The following is a 16,098-nucleotide window of genomic DNA, read 5'->3' as shown; positions in this document are numbered from 1 at the left end:
CTTGTTTTCTAAATACTCCGGCTATAAAAGAACCGCACTGAAACTGAACAACATGTGTGCAATGGCTGCCCTCAAATAAAATCCAGGACAACTGGCAGGATGCGAACGCAAAGGAGGAGGAGGAGGGGAAGCGAGAGGCAACCGTAGGTGCGCGCTGGATAAGCGACTTGGCAACAAATTGCAGTTAAAAGCGTCGGCCAGAAATCTGAGCTGCTTTTGTTGTTGCGGTCTGGCGGCTTCTCTCTCTTCTCTTCCTCCTCCTTCTCTGAGGAGAGCACACGCACACAGCGGGACATGTCGTAAGGATGTGAAGGATATGGCGCTGTTTTACAAAACACGTGTGCGATTTAACAACTACAACAAATAATATAACAACAACAACAGTAAGAACATCAGCAACTAAAGCTGCAACCAAAAGCAAACGAAAAGTTTTTCCTAAAAAAATGAGTAAGAGAAAAACCAAGAACAACAACAATAATATTCAATATGGCAGCGAGTTGTGTTCCGTTTTTATGTGACCGCCATAAAAAAGTTATTAATGTGTAGGTGTGAGTGCGAGTGTGTGTATGTGTGTGTGAAGCACACGGCACAAAATGGCGCGGGCGTGTGCAAGCGTTAATGTGGCAAAAATGTTGCTGCAATGAACTTTTCTATTTGGCTCGGCAAGTTTCTAAATGCCCTAACAAACAAACAGAGTCCTAAGGACCGTTCACTAAATATGGTATATCTTGAATTCAATATACCATAACATAGAAAAAACCGATCCAAAGATACACAAAATTAACTAGTAGAAAAACTTGCTTTAATCACAATTTAAATTAAAATTTAATGCATTCAAAAGTCACATAACTTGCAGCAGCTTGTGGAAATTTAATAACCACAAAAGCTATTGTTATGATTATTCTCAACATACCCTATAAAAAGAACTGTCCCTTGATACACAGAGAAAAAAATGACATTATAAAAAAAAAATACAACGAAATTCTTGGGAACTTTTTGTACTTAATAAAAAATTCTTTAAATAAGAATTCTAATTGCAAACACTATTGAAATTTTTATGAAGGATTTTTCTGTGTGAAAATAAAATCAAAAAATTCTTTTGAAGGTCAACAAATAAATATAAAATATAGAAGGTAATGCTGGAAAATGTTAACCTTATATAAAATGTTTATTAAGTGTAAGAAAATGAAAGACGATGTATAGAAAATATAAATAATATATTTCAACTGAAGAAATAAAGAAGGATTATTTAAGATAAGTATATGTTATTCTTATCTTGCCTTTTCAGTTGAAAGTAAAAATTGCAAAAATTACAATAGCATTGAAGAATGAAAAGGACAGTACAAATATAATAGTTATTGACTTTATTTTCAATGCTATTTTCATTTGGGAAATTATTACCTTCCTAAATATCATAATTATTTATGAGAGAATACAATATTAAAAATTCCTTGAAAAAAATTTTTTCCACACATATTTTTAAAATATTTGCAGAGCATTTAAACATAGACTTGCCAGCAGCTGACACGTTCACGTAGTATATTTAATTCTGCTTTTATTATTTGTATTGCATTTTTTTCTGCTTTTTGGCGGCGTGAAAATCATAAAGAAAACATGTGAGTGGATAGTCATTTGTGTGGAAGTTACTAAAAATAAAAGTGTGAACATTGTGCGAGCAGTAAAAGGGACTCACACCAAAGTTTTTTCTCCCCTGCTCCTCTTTATCCCTCTACAGCAGATGGACCAATGCAATAGTTTTGTGGCGTGTTGCACGTTGCCAACTGTTGTGTAGCATACTTTTTCTTGGTACTTTATGGGTACTTTTTGGTAGTCTGTAAGCCAGAGCTCAGACAGCCATGGAACACATTTCGGAACAGGAAAAGTTTGCCAAAACAAATGAAATCATATTATTTCGAGAGCTTTGTTAGATTAGATCAACACAATACACGACACAAAATAAGTACAGAAATGTCTTCGAAATTTTGGATTTTTATTGCATTGCTTTCGGTGGGCATCGCTCACACTTATGTGTACACGGATTTTATAAAGCAAGTCGAGGCGAAGGAAAACTCCGTGGCTGGTATCACCGAATATGTGACATCAATGTGGCCGCATGTGGATAAGATTGCGGTGAGGATTAAGAACGACCTCAAATCGATGCTGGAGACGGGACATTTGATGGCGAAAATCGCACGCAAAGCCATTTCCGACTATCGCGAGAAGCACAAACAGGAGCTGGATAAGAAGAACGTGGGGAAAACTCGTTAAATTTGCCTAACATCGAGATCAAGTTTTAAAATAAGGAATTTCCCAAAATATACTCCTCACTCTGTGTTTGTGCTTTCTTTGTTGTCACTGATAAATATCACTTTGTCGCATAAAAAACAAGCGAAGAGCAGGGTGAAAGGAAAACTGCAACAGAAAGCGATTTTAATTTAATTAATTGCAAATACTTTGGCAAACAGTCTGCGAAATTGACACCAGCGAAAAACTGCTGGAAAAAAGTGAACTAAACTGAACGTGTTTAATTGCTATTTTCAATTACGCGACAACCAAAATCACAGACAAACAAAAAAAAAAACAAAACGGGAAAATCGAAAAGAAAAACACATTTTAGCTGCGATGCACTTGACTTTGGCTCTTTGACAAAGTAAAAGCTGAAATGCGAGTAATTAAATGGGGAGCAAAGCAACGTGCAAAGTTAATTAGCTGAATGATAACACGCTGACATAACATGTTCTTAAGAGACCGTCGCTTGTTTTTGTCAGGCTTCAGGAAGGAAGAATTTATTGATAGCTTAAAGTTAAAGCTAATAATTTTACTAGATTTTTAATAACTCATTAAATAGCAAGTAGAGACCATTACTGGAATAAGTTCAACAAATTCTTGTTCAATAAATATATGATATGTTATGTATTGTATGTGTATCAATATGTTGAGTTTTTATTTCACTTCGCGGATATAGTTAACATTTAAGTTGTATTTTTAGTTCATTAAACAGAGTACATTTAAGATTTAAATTAACATTTTTAAAGTCTCTCAAATCTACTAAACGTTTTCTCAGAAAAATTAGTGATGAACTTTGATGATTTTTAATTATTATTTTTTTAATAAGTTAAAAACTGTTTCTCGTATTGTATAATATACTTCAATTATATTGCATCAAAAGCCAAAACACCCAATGGAATTATATATTCGTTTATGCGTTTAGCGAATTAATCGCAGCGATTTATTCGCTGCCCTCGCGATTTTTTCGCTGCCCTCACGATTTATGTTATTAAAACCATATTTATAAATAAAACAAACTATATTTATTCAATTTACTATCAAGAAGAGGTTTAATAATGTTTTAATTTCTCAGTAAACCAAAACTTGTTTAATAAATAATCCAAAATAGTAAAACATTGAGTAACATGTTAAGTATATCAAAAATTTTAGTATTGCAATCACTTGTTTAATATATATGTTCATTATATTTCAAAATTAAGTACTTGACGCATTGATTGAAAGTAAGATTTATGCTAAGATTTTGATCTCTCTATTAACAACAACAATTGGAAAAACAATTTATTTGTTGAAATTATTTATTATGTTGTTAAAGCGCATGTAATAAATATATTATTTTGTAGTAAAATATTTTTACTTATTTTATAGTTAAGAACTCTCTAACTTTTTAATAGTTTTGTTAATAGTCAACAGACATTAAAGATGCTATCTGTCTGAGAGTAAGGGTTACAACATCTTAAAATGCTGGGCTAAAGAGACGCGTCCAATCTTCAGGCCATAAAAAATCTCAACAGCTGCGCTTGACTGCAGAGCAACAAAAGCAAAAACTACTCGCACTTCGAACGCAGCTTGAAATAGTTGGAATAGGAATGATCTCGAGGGCGGCAGCAGCAGGATAAACAATGGAAAAGTTAATTGCCCAAGCGAATAACAACCCCATCGAGAGAGTCACCCTCAGTCCCCCCATTTTACTATTGTGCTTATGAGGTGCTTGCAAATCACAGCAAATTGCGCAGCAGCCGTCGCAGTTGATGTCCTGAGTTCTGGGAAACCAGTCACAACAAAAAAAAAAAAGAAAGAGAAATCACAGCACTCCTCAAGTGGAAGCAGGGTAGAGAGTCGGGGAGGGAGGTAAGTAAGACAACTTCCGGACTGGCTAATGGCAGTGCCAATATTTGTCAGCTCGCCGACAATTGCAGCCACTTTTGTGGGCTGCCAATTTCTGACGAGGCAGTCAATTAAATTTTCGGCAAGCACTGATTTCTCGGCACTTTCTCTCTCGAAGTTTTCGGGATTAAAACGGCGCCCAAATGAATAAATGATGGGGCATGAATGTCAATCAGAGTTAAGCGTCGGAAATGAAGACAAACAATCGCAATCGCTTCGAACGAAATGAATGGACACAAATGGATATAAATCCCTGAGGTTGGCGGGTGGCGAGGGGAGAGTTGCCGAGGGGCGTCACAAAACTTCACTACTGATGAGTCATGTTACGGACAATGCCATTAGCAGTTGCGAGTTATCGTGGGGTTGGGCATAAATTATTAGCAAAAGCCACGCCCACAAATTGATAAAGTTTTACTTGCTGCCGCACTAACAATGCTAATGACAGTTGGCCCAAAAGTTCTGCTGCTCTGCTTTTGCTGCTTCTCTGGGCCAAAATCGATTTTAATGGCATCGCAAATAATGTAATGAAAATATCGTCTGTAAATTTGCCAAGCTGAGAAAACAGTCGACTTGTTTATGCAGCGCCTATTCCATGATAAAGCCAATGAGCATAATCATTGCAAGAGTGGAGAAGGGAGCAAGGGGAACGAAAGCATAAACAAACTTTCAACTCGGAAATGAATTGAGTTCGATGCGATGCCGAAAATGCTGTAAAATTTTATAGTTATCGCTGGCAATTTGATGAAATGAGCTATGCGAATAGGCTTGAAGTTCTAGCTGTGGATTAAGCTCTATTCGACTGGGAAATACCTAACCTAGAATTAGGCTTTATTTACTTTTAAAATATGTATAAAACTACAAAACGTGTATATGAATAAAATTAAGATAGATTCATGCTTAAGTCGCAATTATATGAACTATTTTAATATATTTTTGGAGTCTCTTACTATTCAAAAATCATGAAACTTAAGTATGCATCAAACATTAGGTACAAACTTAGGTATCAATTTATTTCACAATCATAAGTTTTGCAGTAAAATATAATATTTCATACTTATTGATGAGACCATAAATTGAAAACTCCTTTTCCACATTCTTTAAATCTCGTTTTATTTTAACTTTAACAATTCATTCAAATATTTTTTCATTTAAGCAAACAATAATATTCACTACCTTTTCAACGACAATCCAAATCAATTTATTAACTACATCTAATGAAAAGAAAACAATGTTGTTGATATGCCAGCTTAAGCAGTGTGTGAAACGAGTATCTAGAAAGTGCGTGATATAACTCGTGCAAACTGATTGGACATCCTTTTGAAGTTGACGGGTTTATGGATAAAGTTGCGAGCTTTTAGAGCTGTCGCATAAATTTCCGTTTTGCCATAGATGTATTCAAATGGCGAACGAATGAATCGTTCGTCCGACATATGCAGGAAATTTTTAATGCAACGCAGCCCGCCCATAAAAGGCGAGCACTGATGAGGCCACACGCTGAGGTACCAAACTCAACTTAACTCGACCCAAAATGAATAGAATTGCTTTTGGGGGATACACATAGGAAGCAGTTTGTGATCTGGTCTTATGGCTATGACTACGATATTGCCCAAGGGGCTAAGATATGCGTATTATGCTCGTAAAGCATGCAGCAGGTGGCCAAAAAGTTGCCTCTCTAGCTACGCCACGTTCCGTAATTAAAGCCATGGCCACAAAGGCTGTCAGCATGTGGTCACCAAGCCATGGGGCAACTGGGAGCCCGATGAGGAATGGGAAACGAAGCGAAAACTGGGCTTAAACAGATTTATGCTGCGGTTTTCGTCGCTTGGCTGGCGCGTGCTTCGCTTAATTGTCATAATTTCTTTTTAGCACTCGAGAGCAAACGAAATGAGAAGCTCAAAACGAGATTTATTCAAGGCGAGAGAGAAATGCAGCTCAAGGGAAAATTGATTAGAGTGCAGAGTAAATTCAACTGCAATTCAAACTGATTGCTGTTGAATTTCTATACCCGCTACCCATAGAATAGAAGGGTATTATAGCTTTATGTTTCTAGGAAATGTATGTAACAAGCAGAGGAAGGCACCTCCGATTCCATGAAGTATATATATTCTTGAGGTGACATAGCCGTGCCCGTCTGTCTGTCTGTCCGTCCGTGAACACCTTGATCCAAAAGACTATAAGCTAAAGAACTACATTTTATTTCTACAGCACTTGTTATTTTTGCACCCAGATGAAGTTTGTTTAAAATTTTTGCCAAGCCCACTTCCGCCCCCGAAAATCGAATAGCAGGCGTTATTATGTACATAGCTCGAGACGCAATGATTCCTGATAACCTTCAGCATATTTAAAAATTTTAGTGGTATAGTTTTGGTATATTTGTAGAATATGGTTTTATTGAAAATGGATAGCGGGTATTTCACAGTCGAGTACACTCGACTGTAGTTTTCTTACTTGTCAAACTTATTTCTACTTCTTATGACAGCTAAGATAAACATATTTTATTTTCGTTTAGGCATTATGCATTCTAAGCTGTCATTCGGTAATCTCATTACCAAATATTTCATCTTAAATCTCGACATCAATTCCGGAATTTAGCCCTTGGCCATTGGGCATAAATTATGTGGCAGACACAGTTGATGTGACCTCTCTGTCTTCTTTTTTTTTTGTGAATTTCATTTTAAATAGAACCATGAAATTTATAAGTGTCGCCTGCCGCTCGCTCTCTCTATCAGCTAGTTACAACAAATTGTAGCAGCGACTTCAACACTCCGCAGAGTACTCAACAAGGTGAACCAACCAGGACAAGACCGAGGCTAATGAAAAGAAATATTAAATTCTCACGTTCCACAGCGAGACACAATAGCTGGGGAGGAAAAGAAAAATAAAAATGTACAAAAGCTAAAGCCAAAAGAAAAGGAACTGAAAACGCTTCCAGCAATACAAGAACAACGAAGAAAAAAAAATACAAACCTGAGCAGAACTCTCATATCGTATACAAAAGGTAAATAAAAATTGCAGCCAAAGACTCATTGGGAACGTGAAGAACTGGGAGCTGAGACTTGTACCAACGACTGACCTTTGCTAAAGCCCAAGACGAAGTCGAAGTCAGAGTCGAAGTCGAAGTCGCAGTCAAAGTCAGTCAGCCATTGAGCGTGTCCTCCTCGAAGCCAGCAGCTTCCATCGCCACATTGACTGCATCGCATCGTTAAAGTCCAAAGGCAAAATAAAACGTGATTCATGTTACTTATCACCCGCACAACATCGCCAGCCAGACCCTCGACTTCAGTCTCAGTCCCCAGTTTCAGTCTCAGTCCACAGTCCCAAGTCACAGTCGCCAAACACTCAATAGGAAGGCAGTCGGCCCGTTGAGCACAATGGTTTCCTGGTCTGCCCTCACTGCACTCTGTTTCCCCTCTCCACACTTTTTCGATCTGTTCAGTTTTGTAGCCATAAGTTTCAAGCCGAAACTTGCCCTGTGGCATATGAGGTCGCCATTGCCAACTCCTTTTACTGCTTGCTGCTGCTGATTCTCTCTAGATGCTGTTGATGTTGATGTACTTCATCAATGCTGTTTGTTGCCTCAATGCTTGCTGAGTCGTTCGACTCGAATTGTTCTTCTTTGCCGCTGATGCTGACTCTTACTCTGCCTCTGACTCTGATTCGGGTTCTTTAATAACGTCGAAACAATTTCGAAATTTATGCTCACGACCTTTACCAAGTGCCCTTTATGATGAAGTCCCATTCAGCGATCCAAGTTGCATCACTAGCTTGATTTTCCTATTATTATTCTTATTATTACATTAATATTCTGCATGAAACTATAGTTCATTAAAGTACAAAAGAGTGCGAAACGCTGAAAATTATTATGGATTCTAAGGGCAGATTGATTATCTGTTTGACTTCTTAAGTTTTAATTTTAATATTTGTTCTGAGGCGAATAACAATTCACTTCACATACTATCATTTTTTGCAGATGATTATTGCTTCTTGGATTTTCCCATCATTATTTTATGTTTACAATAAAATACTGTATCAAAATAGAATACATTAATAAATAAAGGAACGATAAACTCACAAATAATCATGTATCAAACTTAAAGCTTCGAGGACCAGCTAGATTTTAAATGTTCATTTTTCTTCTGCACTACTTGTTGTAGAAATAACAATTCTTATCAGAGCAGAACTATTTGCTAGATTTGTCTAGTATTAATCGATTATCACAATTCTTTTCAAAGATATATAGTCTTATTAGATTTAAAGTTGTTAGGGAACAGAATTTCTAGCCAATTGTTATAAAAAAGGTTTCATCCATGAAAAATTGAGCAATAAAATCACGATTTATCACATCTACAATTTTAAGATCAACTGAATAATTCTCTTTTCAAATATTGTCGCGTATTCTTTTGCCCAATAATAAGGTCAGCTTGCTGCCTCTGCAGAAGTGACAATTCTTTTCTTTTTCCTACAATTACATTAATATCTGCAGAATTGACATCTCTTTTCATTCTTTACAAATAAAAAGTTATTGTAGAACATATTTTATTTCATTATATTTAAATTGTAATAAAAATATCGTTCTTCAATTGAGCGAGAAAAACACAATTTATCACGGATGAAATTTGAAGATCAGCTAGATAATTCTATTTAAAATGTTGTCGCAATTTCTTTTGAATAACTTGAAAGTCTGCTTTCTGCTTCTGCAGAAGTGACAATTCTTTGCAATGTGATTTACCAGCACATTTAAAGTTTTTTGTGGAACTTTGATTAACTTTAGGCGAGAGTCAGCTTTCAAGTCAAGCAGCCCACGGGTTTTCTTTTTATCATGCACCTCACACAGCGACAGCGAAGACAGTGGCACTGGGACAATGCCACATTGATACAAAGTTTGTGCTGCAGTTTTCAGACTAAACGCCCTATCGCCTGTCAGTCTACTTGCCTGTCTGTCTGTCTCTCTGTCAGTCTGTCTGCCTGTCAGTGGTGGAAACTTTGTGGCTGCTGTTGCAAGCACTGCGAGTAGGAGAAACGCAAAAGTTAAGCCAACTGTTTGCTAGTCACGTTCGTCTTGATAACTTGTCGCCAGCTGGAAATCTTCAAATCATGCGACAATGTCGCCAAATCCGCAACCAAGTGTTGCAACATGGCGCAAGCATTGTTGCAAGAAGGGATGCGGCAGCAACGGCTAATGCAGCGCCTTTGGGGCAACGTTCGTTCGTTTCGTTCGCCTTACAAAATGTCAACCATCAAACGGAGCTTAGGCGCACTGAGGCATGCAACCGCCAATGCCACAGCCGGGCGACAGCATCCGCATCCTCATCCTCATCCTCTGGCTGCATCCCCAACTCCATCCTCTGGCTGCCAAGCTAGCCAAGTAGTCAGCCACTCAAAACAGTCAACGTGTGTCATCCGCGGTATTTTGGCCACATTTTGGCCGGCAACTCTCGCGGCTTCACTTTAGAATTATGCAAAATGGCTTCAGCAACTTCCCAAAACCAGCGCTTGAGTAGGAGTTGCCTCTATACTCTACTCTATAGTGCAAGCCTCATCATATGTAGATTCAATTTGCTGGAGCGTTTCACTTCAGTTGCCTTTTTGCCTCCTCAATTATTACCGCAGCTTGGTTTTAGCTGAAGATTCTAAGCGTAGTTTAAGGCCAAATATGCAAATTCTATTTCGTAGGCAGATCATGCTGCTCACTCTCTGCCCATTTATCTTCAGCTCACAGATTACTTATCTGCATCCAATTGCATCAGCTTCGCTGCATGCCTCGCATTCAATCACCCTACCAGCTAAGCTTTGCCCCTGTTCTTCACTCTTCACTCTTCGCTCCCTTTGCTCCACTTTCAACACACTGCTGACTCCTTCTATGGACTTGCCACCATAACAAGCTCAACACTTTCAACCCGCACTCACTGCAGTTGATGCCACTAATGCAGTGCCCAGGCATGGGACTTCACTAAGTACCCACATTGTTGTTATGCGAGTGGCAGCAAAAATAATGTGGAAATAGTAGCAACAATATTACAAGAAACATCAGAGAAAGGTGATCAAATAAAATAATAAATAGGAAAAGAATCATTTGTGAAAATTATCGGGAAAAATAATGCGCAAGAAGAGATTATAAATATAGTGAAAAGTATGTTGAATATAAAACAATAAAAAAAACAATGTATCAATTGTAAAATAAATATTATTATGAAGTATAGTGGAAATAATAACATTGAGTGGAATAAAAGTAACTAGCTCTCATCAGAGAGTCGATAAAACAATAAAATTAAATCCTAATACAATGAAAAGTAGTACTAAAGTAAATATTATAAAAATATGGTTTGAAAATAGCTAAAATAAACATTTACAATACTATATTAAGAGTGAAGTAATGGGAATAATAGAATTGTATTTTTCTTCGTTTTCAATGGAAACTAAAATAGAGGATGAAACATTATTTAAAATAATACAATAAAAAATAATTGTATATTCAAAATTCTTTAAATTCTAAGATATGGATACTATTAAAAGAAAATATCTTTGCAATATATGATGATTACGCTATTTCTAAATAATAATAATAAAAAATTAAGAAAGTGAACATAAACAACATGAGGTCATAGAAAATTAATTAATAGTAATCTTGAAAAGAAGTGGAAAGAATAATTTTAAGTATCAATCGAAGAATATGAAATACCATAAATAGTTTAAAAAAAAATAAGCAAATCAAATATGGTAAAAACCAGTGCAGGAAAAAAATAAGGATAATGTTACAAGTAGAATTGTTAGATGATAACATAAATTATCGTAAAATATGGAAATAATAAAATATGGAAACGTTAAAAGAGTAAGTAAGTAAAATTAATATTGGTTGCAACTTTTGAAGATGGAATAATATTAAATATTATTCAAACAGTCACTTAAATTATAAAATAAAATAAAAAATAAAAAAAAAAAAACAGAAAAATTAAAAAAATGTTCCATCTTTAAATATAAGCGGTGAACAGGGAATAGTAGTGGAAATAAAACAAAATGTATTTTGCTTCGCTTCATATTGACGACATCTCTTCAGCTCAGTCTTCAGCTCGTCAGCTAAGCGCAGCCTACTTAGTAGTTGAAATAGTAGTAGCAATAGGATTAGTGGCAAGCAGAGTTTGTCCTCTCTCTCCTTCTCTCTCTCTCTCTATCTTTGTACTCTTTCCCTGCAACATCTTGGCAGCTAAGTCTCAAGTTGTTGGCAAGCATGCGATTAAGTGCCGCATGCATATGCAGTTAGTAGTAAGAATAGTAGTAACAAAAGTAGTGCACTTCCTTTCCCTTTTGCACTATAAACTTACATGTAAGTAGCAGCTTCTTCTCGCTGGGGCCTCGACTTACATGATAATCGTGCCCCGCAGACATTTAGCATGCCACAGCATAGCATCCATCCAGAGCAGTCAACGTCGCCGTCGCCGTCGCTTTGCTTTTGGCGCAACTAATTTTTCTCTTGTGCTTTCCGTTTATGTTGCTTCTTTTGTTTTGCTCAATGCTGTTGTTGTGGCTGTTTTTCTTTCGCCCATTTTTCGAGTTGCAAGTTGGAAATTTCTGCGGCCACCGCTGCTGCTGTTGCATTATGCATTTGCCCCGCTCTCTGTTGCAAGCGCTAAGCAATGTTTACGCTTACAACATTTATTTTGCATGGCAGATGCCCTAGCTACCGCCTCCACACACTTGCCCCCACTCTCTACACTCTCCACCAAGAGCTGCTCACTTTGCCACGCTGATGCCAATTTGGTGCACTTCTAGCTGCCTCTTCGCTTCATCCCTTTCTCTTTACCTTTCTTCCTACATCATCTTCTTGTTGTTGTTATTCTAAATGCCTCGCAGGCGTTGGCTTCTTTGGTTGAATCTCTGCTTCTCCCTCGCCTTGCCACTCGTTGGCCAAGTTGAGTGAACTTCATAGTTTTGTGCCTCGAAGCAAATTGAGTGATTATCAGTTAGCGTTACCTGCGCCAAGCTGTGGCAGTTGCAAATTTCCTCCTCTACTCGCCCTCTCCCCTGCCACTTGACTCCGATTTGAACCTTAAAGTGCGTGTCCCGGGTTTGCCGCATGCTACGCTTTAAATGCCCAAAGTGGCCACAAAAGTCGTTGACTTTTCTCGCTGTTCAACGCAACTCAACTCAACGCAGCTCAGCTCATGGCAATTTAATTGAAAAGTAACCATGGTGAACATGTTTGAGCTATTAATTATATGAACTCTAGACTCACGCTTGCTATCGAGCTGCCAATTTTGAGCAAGTTCAATTTGTTGAGAGATTAATGATGGCATTGAGTTACCTAAACAATCAGTACAAAAAAACGCGTGAAATCGATTACCAATGTTATCGACACGAAAACAACTTGATTAGTCTTTGTATTCTGTGAATATATTAACCTTTTGTACCTTAAGATTTTGTATCTGGAAAATATTTTGTAAATTGAATTGTAGGCTTTCTTAACTTTGAAGAAAACTTGCATTTCGTAATGATAAATTTTGTGCAATAAACTTTTATGTCAATATAAATCTTACAGACACTTTTGTAGCTCGAAGATTCTTGAAAATCTTTCAAATATTTTGTAACTTACAAATGCAGTTAAATCTTCTTTTGAAAGTGTGAAAAATACGTATTACGAATCATGAAAAATGTGGTATTTAAATCTTACTGATAGTAACATAACTACGATATAATACTTTCAAAACTTTAATGACATTTCTAGTTTTGTGTAATACTACTACTACTTACTATTTCATATCAATAGACTGAATTATATGTTATATTACACTTCTCAAAATTTATTTTCAAAATTTTGCAGATCATCTAGACAAAGTCACACACTAACTGCTTACTTCGTCTTCTAAATAAAATTTAAACTCAATTTGTGTCAAGTTTCAAGCTTTCCAACACATTTATTTTTTCAAGCTTTCCTTGCTGGGAACAACACGTTCTAGACCGCAAGAGATCTTCTAACTATGATCTACGAACTGTCAACTTGAAGCAATTTTTCGAGAGTCACGTTTCGGCCCGAGTGGCATAGTTAAAAGGCCGTGCAACACAATTAGCACGACATCATCTCAGCTCAGTCTATAAATCAAAGCTGCGGCCAGGGAAAAACTATTTAGCATATAATAATTTTGAGATGCGACAGACACAGAATAACAACTGCATAAGGCTTAGAACTTTTTATTTTTTGCCGTTTTAAGGGCAGACTCGTATTGCACGGCACGTGCCACAAAAAGCAGCAACTAAGAGTACGTTGCGAGTAGCAGACTAACTATGCCACAAACTTGCCTCATTAGCATGCGACACCAAGGCGCATTAAATCACATTTTGCATTTTGCTGCCTTGGCTTTTTCTCTGCTGTTGCAACTATAGTTGCAGCAAGTTGCAAGCAAAAATCGCTCGACCTGTCTACAGTGAACGGCAGTCAACATAAAAGTACAAAAAGGGTTAAAGTAAAGCAATAAATACACTTTTTAAGTAAAAAATGTGAACAAATTTTATTAAATAATTTTCTTTTCAATTTTCATATTTAAATTTAAGTTGAAGTCATTAAGTAATTGTAGTAGAAAATGAAACGAATTGAATTCTACTAAATATAGAAAATAAAAAATAAATAAAAAAAAATATATGTTTTAGAAAATATTAAAGAATTAATGATATATTTTCTGATTCAAAATTAGATAAAAGTAGTTAAGTAATTGTTAAAAAAAAATACATATATTTTCAAACAAAAATGTAGGTCAAATTTTTGCAATAAATATAAAAGATTTGAATTCAAACACGCCCAAAAACAATTAAATAATTTAATTTTATTATTTAGAATTTAAGGTATACTTTATTTAGAATTTAAGGTATACTTTAAATAATTGTTTCAGAAAGTATAAAATATTCAAACATACCCAAAAGACGTTCACTAATTTGATTGTATATTCAAATATGGCAAATTTGGTTTAAAAATATAAAGGAATTAGATTGAAAAATTCACAAATTTAATTAACTAATTTAAAACAAATTTTCTAATTTATATTTAGATTAATATACTTTTAAAATTGTATATAAATTGTATAAAATGCAATAAAAAGGTATACAAACAGCCTCACTTAGCTAATGTGCTCTCTGCATTGAAGAGTTGCCAAGCAAGTCATGAATTCTGATAACTTTGTCGACTTTTCATGTGTTTGGAACTTAAACAGAAGGCAAAGAAACTGTGAAGCAACTGCAGGATAGTGATGACGATGCCGATGTTGATGCCGATGCCGATGTGGATGCAGATTCTGATTCAGAATCAGATTCAAACTCAAACTCAAAGTCAGCCTCATTGCCTGGCATTTAACTTATTTGCTTGTTGGCCTATGCAACTTTCTGCATCTCCTTCGCTTCTCTCTCTCTCTCTCTCTACACATATCTCTATCTCTGTCTAATGCCCTGCTATCTATCTCTATCTGAAGCTATCTCCATCGGCCACGAGACTTGTGCACGTTTTGTGCGCAGGATATTTGCCCTGCAGGAGCAATTCGCATTTGGAGTCGTTGTCGTTGTTGTTGTTGGCAATGAAAGCGACGTGCATGTGAAATTGACAAAAAGCTGATGGGCGTGGCAGCAGCAATGGCAGCCCGCCCACACGGTATGAAAACATAAATATGACTTGAGTCGTCTCTCCGTCTCTCTTACAACTTGCCTGTGTGTGGCGCCTCAAGGCAACTTGTTAAGTTGTTTACCCAGGCATTGAAAAGCAGCAACAAAACCCAGGATCACAACGTAGACCAGGAGCTGCTTCATTGCCAGGACTAAAGGAACCGCACACAACCACAACCAATTTCCATACCCATAACAGCTAACCACACACCTCTTGCCACACACAGTTTTGCCAGCATGAAGAAGTTTAATTTCTTTAATGCAACAGCAACTTTGCATTTTATTGTTTTTTTTTTTTGTTGCATGCATTTCAAGCTGAATTTATTTCGATGGTTTTTCATTTAGTTTATATATTTTGCGGAGACTCAGAAAATCGTTTTCCTTGTTTGTGATTGCAAAATATTTTATGGTTTTAATTCATTTCTATGCATTCCTTGTGCATTTTTCAAATGTTTGCCTATCTGCTATTCAAAATGCTTTTTCATTATTGGCCAAGCCACGAGGAGCAGAAGGCAGGAGTAAAAGGGAAATTGCCGAGGCAAGAAAGCGAGTTCATTTTATTTGCATAAAAATGCATTGAATATCTTTAGAGAGTAAACCAACTTTCTGGCTTTCTTGCTCGACCAAATGCAAAAATAATCATATCAATGTGAAAAACTCAGTTACTCTCTGTGGTTTCTGCGGCAAATCTATCTCTTTCTCCTTGTGTGCGTTTAACGCAACCAAAGCATACAAATTTCAAATTTAATTAAATATTGAGATTCATTGAAGCTGTGAAATATGAATGAAGCTGCCTCTCAAGTATCTTTTATTGACCTTCGTCGAGAATTGGTTATTGGAAATAGACTGAAGAGCAGAAATTTTATTTAGAAGCTGAGGTTTAGTTGTGCACTGAATTGTTAAACTTGTCAGTTATTAACTTCTAATAATTTGTCTTTAAAGAAGAACTTGAATGAAAGTTATTTAAGAAATACTTTTGTATGGAAAAAATAACCACTTATTACGGATCTTAGTTACTTTGGCTGACAATCTGGTATATTTTGCAGTATATGGTATATTTTGCACTTTATGGTATAATTTAATGAAGTTCTGTCCATATACCAAATGTAGACTTTAATATATTTTTAGTATTATGCGGTATATTAATTCGGTATATTTGAAAATACGCAAAATTGGATAGCGGGTATCTTACAGTCGAGCACACTCGACTCTAGCTTTATTACTTGATTTTAATTTAAAGAAGAACTTAAATGATTGTCTGGTTATTTTACATATTTCCTTAACTGA

Source organism: Drosophila sulfurigaster, chromosome 3 (assembly GCF_023558435.1).
Source record: "Drosophila sulfurigaster albostrigata strain 15112-1811.04 chromosome 3, ASM2355843v2, whole genome shotgun sequence".
NCBI lineage: Eukaryota > Metazoa > Arthropoda > Insecta > Diptera > Drosophilidae > Drosophila > Drosophila sulfurigaster.
This window is presented reverse-complemented; position numbering follows the sequence as displayed.